Raw genomic sequence first — 10,826 nt, 5'->3', positions numbered from 1 at the left:
ATGGGAAGATGCAGGAGTCTGGGCTCACTAAAATCATTCCTTTGATATGCACCTCAGCTATCTGGGGTCAGTATCCTGTGTTTTCTCACCCTGAGTTTCCTCAGGGTGCACCGTCAGGGGATAGCTGCAGCAGCTGACTGCTAGATGGACTTGGCAGGGGACAGCCCCTTTGTCTCCATCCTGAGTTCCCTCAGGGCTCACCACCTGGGTGGCTGTAATGTGATGGCTTGATGGTTGCAACATCCTTTGTTTACTGATATGGCAGGTAATATTTTAGTTCATATATTTGAGAAGGAAAAGTATCTGAATGTGATGCCTTATCAGAAAGCATTAAAATATCAATTACTCTGTGGTCCCAGTAAAATACTAGAGAGAGAGAGAGAGAGAGAGAGAGAGAGGGAGAGAGAGAGAGAGAGAGAGAGATGTACGATAAGGGATTTTCAAGCACATTCCTCTGGCTCTAAATATCTCAAATGACAGACCACTTCCCAGATTAAGAGGACTCCCAAATGCTGACGCCCATCAGTGTTTGCTGACACCAGATTTTCACATGGCTGACTGCTTATCATTCAGGTTTCTGCTCAAATATCTAAGGCCTAATCAGAGGCCTTCCCTGACCTTTCAGTCTCCAGTAGCCAGCCGGTCATACTCTGTCATAGCCAACTTGTTATCTTCATGTCATTTATCACTCTCTGAAATTATCTTCTTTACAGGTTTTAAAAATTTTTGTCTCCTCCATCACTGCTACCTCTAGAACAGGGCACCGATGTATCTAGTTCACTGTCTTATCCTCAGTACACGAGTACTTGTCACATAGTAGGTTTTCAGTACATATTTGTTGAAAGAATGAACAAATGTTGGATAAGAAGCCACCCCCAACTCTCACAAGGCTGAGCATACCACCAGAGAAGTAGGTTAATATACCGAGACCAACTGGAGGAGAGGCTATTCAGAGGGTACAAAAAACAGAGACCGTGATTGTGGAGTGAAGTTGCAGGCCCAGGAGAAGAGGCAGCTGAACCTCGGCTGGGCGCCCCTGCAGTCCTATGAAAGGCAGGTACAGAGAGACAAAAAGGATGCATTTGGAAGGCCAGACTCTAGACCCAGAATTAGGTTCCTGATGGCTGGGCCAAGATGAATCCAGGGAGGAGAATCTAATTTCAAAAGAGCACCCAGAAGGATCCTTCAAAAACATATGAGATCATGTAACTTCTGTGCTCCAAAGTTGCTAATATGCTGCCCATATCACCATGGTAATGGCCGCGCCCCTTCTGATGGCAGATAAGGCCCTACACAATCGGCCTTCCCCTCCACCCTACCCTTATTTAGAAGCTCTTTCCTCACATATTTGCGTGACTCAGTCCCTCCATCTTTGTTTACTCTGTGTCATTTTCTCAGCCCTTCCTTGAACAGCCTGGTTAACCTTGATACCTGCCTTTCCCACCCCTCAGCTCTCCTATCACCTTCCCTGCTTTACCTGTCCTCAGAGCACTTACCACCTGACATGCTATGGTTTTAACTTATTTTTTGTCCACCTATCTTTTCTCATTATAATGTAATAATATAATGTAATATAATATAATGTAAGCTACTCAAGGAGAAAATATTATTATTGTTTTGTTCATTGTTCTATCCTCTGTGCCTAGAACAAGGTAGACACTCACATATTTGTGGAAGGAAAAAAAGGCATACCTGCCCGGTATTGAATTATTGCCAATCAGCTCCAAACCTACCCTTCAATTTGCAGCTCTATGATGCTGGGGCACATTGCAAACCACATTGGGCACTGGCAGCTGGCTCCTATTTAGGTTTTGCCAAAAGGGGTCCCTAGAGGGGCTGGAAGGGGAAGAAGAGACTTGCTCCCCATGAAGCTGCCCGGCTACTTCCTTTTGTTTTGTCACCCCAGCAACCCTTCTTCAGCCAACAGCAGCACCTGAATCTGCCTTGCATTTTCCGCAACTTGCAGAATCAGTATCATCTCACCATCACAGAGACATCAGAAACAACCTCATCGTTCCTCCTCTTAAGTATGTTTCTCCCAACTTGGAGACACAGCCTCCTCAGAGGTCCGTGTTTCATCTCGAGGACTCCTCTTAAGTTTCCAAGTCTGTCCCTTTGCTCGCTCAATCCTTGGGGTTATATCCACTTCCTGGAATAACTACCTCCGAAATAGTTTAGAGCTCTCTTTTCTCTCTTTCATTACCTAACAATCTTATATCTAATTAACAGTTCTGTATATATCTCTTTCTGCGGAGAGCTGAGTCAGGGCCTGCAGCTGAGTCTGTGCCCAGGGAGATGTTTGGCTGAGAGAGGAAAGCAGTATCATCAAAGGGAGTAAATGCAAACTGTGGGTGAGGAAAGAAGCCAGACTCAGGGCCAGAGATCAGATTAAGTGTCAGGACTGGCAGCAACTGTCAGTCTATAAATATGTAATGAGTCCAAGGATCAAGGTTAGTCAAGAACTGGTCAGGCAGTGAAGTGCGACGTGGGTCAAGATGAAGGTGCAGAAGACAGGCTTCTCAGATGAAGTGCTGGGGTCTGCTCTTAATGGTCCTGTGCACAGGGGCCACATGATAGCACATGATACCACTCCCCTCCTTTGTTCAGTGCAGCATCTCCATTCCTGAGCCTTAGACAGGATTGGAAAGACCTCCCAGATATGAATTCTTTGCCTCTCTGGCTGCATTGGAGGCTGTGTGACCCTGTGTGTGTTGCCGCTTCTGTGAAGCCCTTTCCCAGAGCCTAAGCCACCTCAATGTGCAGTTCTAAGGCCAGTCGCTGTCACTCTGTCTTGCCTACTCTACCCAACCTATCTGTTAATGCAAATAACCTGAAACATACAGATAGGAGGCACTGACCAGGATGGAGTGGGGTGTCACTCTCTACAGAGTTAGAGAGCACCAGGACGTCATTGCTGAGATTAAAGCAGGTGGCAACTATGGATCTCAACTAGGTCACGGCAATTTAAACGAATAGAAAGGCATGGATGAAACGGAGAATTTATGAGCCTTGGAAACTAACTATAGTGGATAAGATAAATAAAATAATTCCAAGATTTTGTCATTCCTAATAGCTGAAATATAAAAATGAGGCATTGCTTTTATAGGAGATGATAAGGAGTTCAGTTTTCGCTTGATTCCATGAGATTTGAAATCTAGGGGGAAATATCCAGGACACAGTGTAATTTGTCTGGAAATAGTTAGAAATTAAGGAATGAAACCCCAGTGAGAGTCCAGGACAAAAGATGAACACTTAAGAGCTTCCTACACAGAAGCAATTATCTACATTCAATGTGAAGATGACACAGGAGTAAAGGAATGTAAAGAAAGAAAAGCAGGCCAAGAATAGAACAGTGAGGAAACATTCTCATTTAGGGAAGAGCCAAATGGACATGAGGTAGGAAGCCTAGGACAGGAACCAGTGTGCTTGGAGTGGGATGACAAAGAAATCCAAGAAGGATTTATAGCAAGAAGAGGTGGTCAACAATATCAAAATTGTAGAGATGTTAAGAAAGATAAAAACTGAGAAAACTCAATGAAATTTAGCTATTGGTGAGTACTTGCAAGGTCTTTTGATTCACCTATTAAGAGATATCTAACTGAAGTCATTTTTTTTTAACATCTTTATTGGAGTAAAATTGCTTTACAATGGTGTGTTACTTTCTGCTTTATAACAAAGTGAATCAGCTATACATATACATATATCCCTATATCCCCTCCCTCTTGCGTCTCCCTCCCACCCTCCCTATCCCACCCCTCTAGGTGGTCACAAAGCACTGAGCTGATCTCCCTGTGCTATGCAGCTGCTTACCACTGGCTATCTATTTTACGTTTGGTAGTGTATATATGTCCATGCCACTCTCTCACTTCATCCCAGCTTACCCTTCCCCTCCCAGTGTCCTCAAGTCCATTCTCTACATCTGCATTTTTATTCCTGTCCTGCCCCTAGGTTCATCAGAACCTTTTTTTTTTTTAGATTCCATATATACATGTTAGCATACGGTACTTGTTTTTCTCTTTCTGACTTACTTCACTCTGTATGACAGACTCTAGGTCCATCCACCTCACTACTAATAACTCAATTTTGTTTCTTTTTATGGCTGACTAATATTCCATTGTATATATGTGCCACATCTTCTTTATCAATTCATCTGTCAGTGGACACTTAGGTTGCTTCCATGTCCTGGCTATTGTAAATAGTGCTGCAATGAACATTGTGGTACATGATTCTTTTTGAATTATGGTTTTCTCAGGGTATATGCCCAGTAGTGAGATTGCTGGGTCGTATGGTAGTACTATTTTTAGTTTTTAAAGGAACCTCCATACTGTTCTTCATAGTGGCTGTATCAATTTACATTCCCACCAACAGTGCAAGAGGGTTCCCTTTTCTCCATACCCTCTCCAGCATTTATTGTTCGTAGACTTTTTGATGATGGCCATTCTGACCAGTGTGAGGTGCTACCTCATTGTGGTTTTGATTGCATTTCTCTAATGATTAGTGATGTGGAGCATCCTGTCATGTGTTTGTTGGCAATCTGTATATCTTCTCTGGAGAAATGTCTATTTAAGTCCTGCCCATTTTTGGATTAGGTTGTTTGTTTTTTTGATAGAATAGATTTTAATAACAAAAGCGTTACTATCACACTCGAACCTTATGTTACCAGTAATATGCTTTTATTTAGAAAATTAAGTTCATGTCAACACTTAACAACTACTTAAACACACACAGCTTCAATATTAAAATAAAGATTCATTATTAATGAGGGTTCGTCAACTCAACAAATGTCCACATTATTTTTGTACTTTTGCAGTATATGAATGCTTCCTGTTCTAGTATATGCTTTTATCATCACAGTGTAACATAATTCCTGGTAAGAATCTTAACTGATCCATAAATAAACCAACCAGTCACCTCCACATATTCTATTTTTTGCTGTTTTAATCACAGTTTGTCTCTGCATTCTTTATTTAAAACTACTTGCCTGGAAATATGTTAACCTATAAATGGATATTTAACAAACTATATGTAAACCTGTTTTCTAAGTTTATGTACTTCTATCAATGTTGATAAGATATGCTGTTACTAACAGCATAGGCATGTATGTGGGGCTATGAGCAAACAAATCCCTTGCCTCTCAGTCTGCATACACGTGCACACACATGAATGTGATATAGAAGTTGTAGTATGCTCCAATATTTTAATAAGTAACCTTGTCTGTGTCATGTAGAGATAGTGTATGTGCTTCCTATATATACAATTCATTTTTGTGTTATATTATATTACATATATAATTCACTCATAGTGTCACAGATGGAGGATAGATTTTAATTTAAAAAAGGCTATTGGCAAATTTGAGCCTCATGTATATCAGTAGTGTGTTTTTTATTAAACTTATTAAATTTTATAAATTCAGCAATTACTTATTAAGTAAAACCTGGTAGTGTCTGAAATTTCCCAATGTTCACATTGTAGAAAGTCTTATTTTCTAGGGCTTCCCTGGTGGCACAGTGGTTAAGAATCCACCTGCCAATGCAGGGGACACGGGTTCGAGCCCTCGTCCGGGAAGATCCCACATGCCACAGAGTAATTAAGCCCATACGCCACAACTACGGAGCCTGTGCTCTAGAGCCCGTGTGCCACAACTACTGAGCCCACGAGCCGCAACTACTGAAGCCCACACGCCTAGAGCCTCTGCTCCATAACAAGAGAAGCCACCGCAATGAGGAGCCCGCGCACTGCAACAAAGACTCAACGAAGCCAAAAATAAATAAATAAATAAATAAAATAAATTATGAAAAAAAAAAAGTCTTCTTTTCTAAAGAGCACAACATAATATTCCCAGAATCTCTTCCTTGAAAGTAATCATGGTATTTTTCCACTGCTAACGAAAGTAGTCTTCATCAATTAGTTATCACAATTATACTGTTCTTAGATTATATCCTGTGCTTTTTATATCCAAGGGAATTCTGAGTCAGATGCACTAATTTGGTTTTGTTACTATTAAATTAGCTGAGTCAGGCATCAGCTACAAATTCAAACTTCATCAGTTTTCCTTTAAGGAAGTTAAAAGAGCACCATCTAGTGGAATTTTTGACATAAAATCCTTCCAAATTAATCTTCAAATTGAAGTAATCAATATTTTAAACAAATTTTCTTTGTATTTATTTTTTTTTAAACTTTTTATTTTTTTAACATCTTTATTGGAGTATAATTGCTTTACAATGTTGTGTTAGTTTCTGTATAACAAAGTGAATCAGCTATATGTATACATATATCCCCATATCCCCTCCCTCTTGCGTCTCCCTCTCACCCTCCATACCCCACCCCTCTAGGTGGTCACAAAGCACAGAGCTGATCTCCCTGTGCTCATGCGGCTGCTTCCCACTGGCTATCTATTTTACATTTGGTAGAGTATATATGTCCATGCCACTCTCTCACTTCGTCCCAGCTTACCCTTCCCCCTCCTCGTGTCCTCAAGTCCATTCTCTACGTCTGCATCTTTGTTCCTGTCCTGCCCCTAGGTTCTTCAGAACCTTTTTTTTTTTAGATTCCATATATATGTGTTAGCATATGGTATTTGTTTTTCTCTTCTGACTTACTTCACTCTGTATGACAGACTCTAGGTCCATCCACCTCACTACAAATAACTCAGTTTTGTTTCTTTTTATGGCAGAGTAGTATTCCATTGTATATATGTGCCACATCTTCTTTATCCATTCATCTGTCAGTGGACACTTAGGTTGCTTCCAAGTCCTGGCTATTGTAAATAGTACTGCAATGAACATTTTGATACATGACTCTTTTTGAATTATGATTTTCTCAGAGTATATGCCCAGCAGTGGGATTGCTGGGTCATATGGTAGTTCTATTTTTAGTTTTTTAAGGAACCTGCATACTATTCTCCACAGTGGCTGTATCAATTTACATTCCCACCAACAGTGCAAGAGGGTTCCCTTCTCTCCACACCCTCTCCAGCATTTATTTTTTGTAGATTTTTTTGATGATGGCCATTCTGACTGGTGTGAGGTGATACCTCATTGTAGTTTTGATTTGCATTTCTCTAATGATTAGTGATGCTGAGCATCCTGTCATGTGTTTGTTGGCAATCTGTATATCTTTTTTGGAGAAATGTCTATTTAGGTCTTCTGCCCATTTTTGGATTGGGTTGTTTGGTTTTTTGATATCGAGCTGCACGTATATTTTGGAGATTAATCCTTTGTCAGCTGCTTTGTTTGCAGATATTTTCTCCCATTCTGAGCGTTGTCTCTTCATCTTGTTTATGGTTTCCTTTGGTCTGCAAAAGTTTTTAAGTTTCTTTAGGTCCCATTTGTTTATTTTTGTTTTTATTTCCATTTCTCTAGGAGGTGGGTGACAGTGATTATAAATTAATTTTTATGTATTTTCTAAAATAAGTCCTAAAATATTTTCAACTAAACTTTGGATTAGAAAATTAAAATCTATACTATTTATGATATTGGGTGGGCCAAAACGTTCCTTTGGTTTTTTCCATAAGATGGCTCTAGTAGCACTTAGTTGTCTTTAACTTCATTTGAAACAATTTTGTTAGATTGTATATTACAGCTGTCATATCTGTGTGCATTTATAAAAAGACATCAAAATTGGTGAATTTTTATGTAGCCATTTTACTATTGAAAATGGAAGAAAAACAACATTTTCGGCCTATTATGCTTTATCATTTCAAGAAAGGTAAAAATGCAACTGAAATGCAAAAAAAAAGATTTGTGCAGTGTATGGAGAAGGTGCTGTGACTGATCAAATGTGTCAAAAGTGGTTTGAGAAGTTTCACGCTGGAGATTTCTCACTGATCGATGTTCCACGGTCAGGTTGACCAGTTGAAGTTGATAGTGATCAAATCAAAACAATAATTGAAAATAATCAATGTTATACCACGCGGAAGATAGCCGACATACTCAAAATATCCAAATCAAGTATTGAAAATCATTTGCACCAGCTTGGTTATGTGAATCGCTCTGATGTTTGGGTTCCACATAAGTTACGCAAAAAAAACCTTCTTGACCATATTTCTGCTTGGGATTCTCTACTGAAATGTAATGAAGATGTTCCGTTTTTAAAACAAATTGCGACGGGCAATGAAAAGTGGATACTGTACAATAATGTGGAACAGAAGAGATAGTGGGGCAAGACAAATGAACCACCACCAACCACACCGAAAGACGGTCTTCATCCAAAGAAAGTGATGTTGTGTGTATGGTGGGATTGGAAGGGAGTCCTCTATTATGAACTCCTTCCCCCCCAAAAAAACGATTAATTCCAACAAGTACTGCTCCAAATTAGACAAAATGAAAGTGGCACTCGACAAAAAGTGTCCAGAATTAGTCAACAGAAAATGCATAATCTTGCATCAGCATAAGGCAAGACCACACGTTTCTTTGATGACCAGGCAAAAACTGTTACAGCTTGCCTGGGAAGTTCTGATTCATCTGCCACATTCACCAGACATTGCACCTTTGGATTTCCATTTATTTTGGTCTTTACACATTCTCTTAATGGAAAAATTTCAATTCCGTGGAAGACTGTAAAAGGCACCTGGAACAGTTCTTTGCTCAAAAAGATGAAAACTTTTGGGAAGATGGAATTATGAAGTTGCCTGAAAAATGGCAGAAAGTAGTGGAACAAAAGGGTGACTACGTTGTTCAATAAATTTCTTGGTGAAAATGAAAAATGTGTCTTTCATTTTTACTTAAAAAACTGAAGGCACTTTTTGGCCCACCCAATATATATTTTTTTTTCTTTTTTTATAAATTTATTTATTTATTTATTTATTTATTTATGGCTGTGTTGGGTCTTCGTTTCTGTACAAGGGCTTTCTCTAGTTGCGGCGAGTGGGGGCCACTCTTCATTGCGGTGCGCAGGCCTCTCACTATCGTGGCCTCTCCTGTTGCAGAGCACAGGCTCCAGACGCGCAGGCTCAGTAGTCGTGGGTCACGGGCCCAGTTGCTCCACGGCATGTGGGATCTTCCCAGACCAGGGCTCGAACCCGTGTCCCCTGCATTGGCAGGCAGATTCTCAACCACTGCGCCACCAGGGAAGCCCCCCACCCAATATTTTTAACCACCATATTGGTTTTTCTCCCATTTGAATGTTTTGTGGGGTTATTTTCATTTTTACTTTTTATTTTTTTTTAGATTCCATATATATGTGTTAGCATACAGTATTTGTTTTTCTCTTTCTGACTTACTTCACTCTGTATGACAGTCTCTAGGTCCATCCACCTCGCTACAAATAACTCAGTTTCGCTCCTTTTTATGGCTGAGTAATATTCCATTGTATATATGTGCCACATCTTCTTTATCCATTCATCTGTTGATGGACACTTTGGTTGCTTCCATGTCCTGGCTATTGTAAATAGAGCTGCAATGAACATTTTGGTACATGACTCTTTTTGAATTATGGTTTTCTCAGAGTATATGCCCAGTAGTGGGATTGCTGGGTCGTATGGTAATTCTATTTTTAGTTTTTTAAGGAACGTCCATACTGTTCTCCATAGTGGCTGTATCAATTTACATTCCCACCAACAGTGCAAGAGGGTTCCCTTTTCTCCGCACCCTCTCCAGCATTTATTGTTTGTAGATTTTTTGATGATGGCCATTCAGACCGGTGTGAGATGATATCTCATTGTAGTTTTGATTTGCATTTCTCTAATGATTAATGATGCTGAGCATCCTTTCATGTGTTTGTTGGCAATCTGTATACCTTCTTTGGAGAAATGTCTATTTAGATCTTCTGCCCATTTTTGGATTGGGTTGTTTGCTTTTTTAATGTTGAGCTGCATGAGCTGCTTGTAAATTTTGGAGATTAATCCTTTGTCAGTTGCTTCATTTGCAAATATTTTCCCCCATTCTGAGGGTTGTATTTTTGTCTTGTTTATGGTTTCCCTTGCTGTGCAAAAGCTTTTAAGTTTCATTAGGTCCCATTTGTTTATTTTTGTTTTTATTTCCATTTCTCTAGGAGGTGGGTCAAAAAGGATCTTGCTGTGATTTATGTCATAGAGTGTTCTGCCTATGTTTTCCTCTAAGAGTTTGATAGTGTCTGACCTTACATTTAGGTTTTTAATCCATTTTGAGTTTATTTTTGTGTATGCTGTTAGGGAGTGTTCTAATTTCATTCCTTTACATGTAGCTGTCCAGTTTTCCCAGCACCACTTATTGAAGAGGCTGTCTTTTATCCACTGTATATTCTTGCCTCCTTTATCAAAGGTAAGGTGACCATATGTGCATGGGTTTATCTCTGGGCTTTCTATCCTGTTCCATTGATCTATATTTCTGTTTCTGTGCCAGTACCATACTGTCTTAATGACTGTAGTTTTGTAGTATAGTCTGAAGTCAGGGAGCCTGATTCCTCCAGCTCCATTTTTCTTTCTCAAGATTGCTTTGGCTATTCAGGGTCTTTTGTGTTTCCATACAAATTGTGAAATTTTTTGTTCTAGTTCTGTGAAAAATGCCAGTGGTAGTTTGATAGGGATTGCATTGAATCTGTAGATTGCTTTGGGTAGTAGAGTCATTTTCACAATGTTGATTCTTCCAATCCAAGAACATGGTATATATCTCTCCATCTATTTGTATCACCTTTAATTTCTTTCATCAGTGTCTTATAATTTTCTGCATACAGGTCTTTTGTCTCCTTAGGTAGGTTTATTCCTAGATATTTTATTCTTTTAGTTGCAATGGTAAATGGGAGTGTTTTCTTAATTTCACTTTCAGATTTTTCATCATTAGTGTATAGGAATACAAGAGATTTCTGTGCATTAATTTTGTATCCTGTTACTTTACCAAATTCGTTGATTA

Source organism: Balaenoptera musculus, chromosome 6, assembly GCF_009873245.2.
Source record: "Balaenoptera musculus isolate JJ_BM4_2016_0621 chromosome 6, mBalMus1.pri.v3, whole genome shotgun sequence".
NCBI classification, from domain to species: Eukaryota; Metazoa; Chordata; class Mammalia; order Artiodactyla; family Balaenopteridae; genus Balaenoptera; species Balaenoptera musculus.
This window is presented reverse-complemented; position numbering follows the sequence as displayed.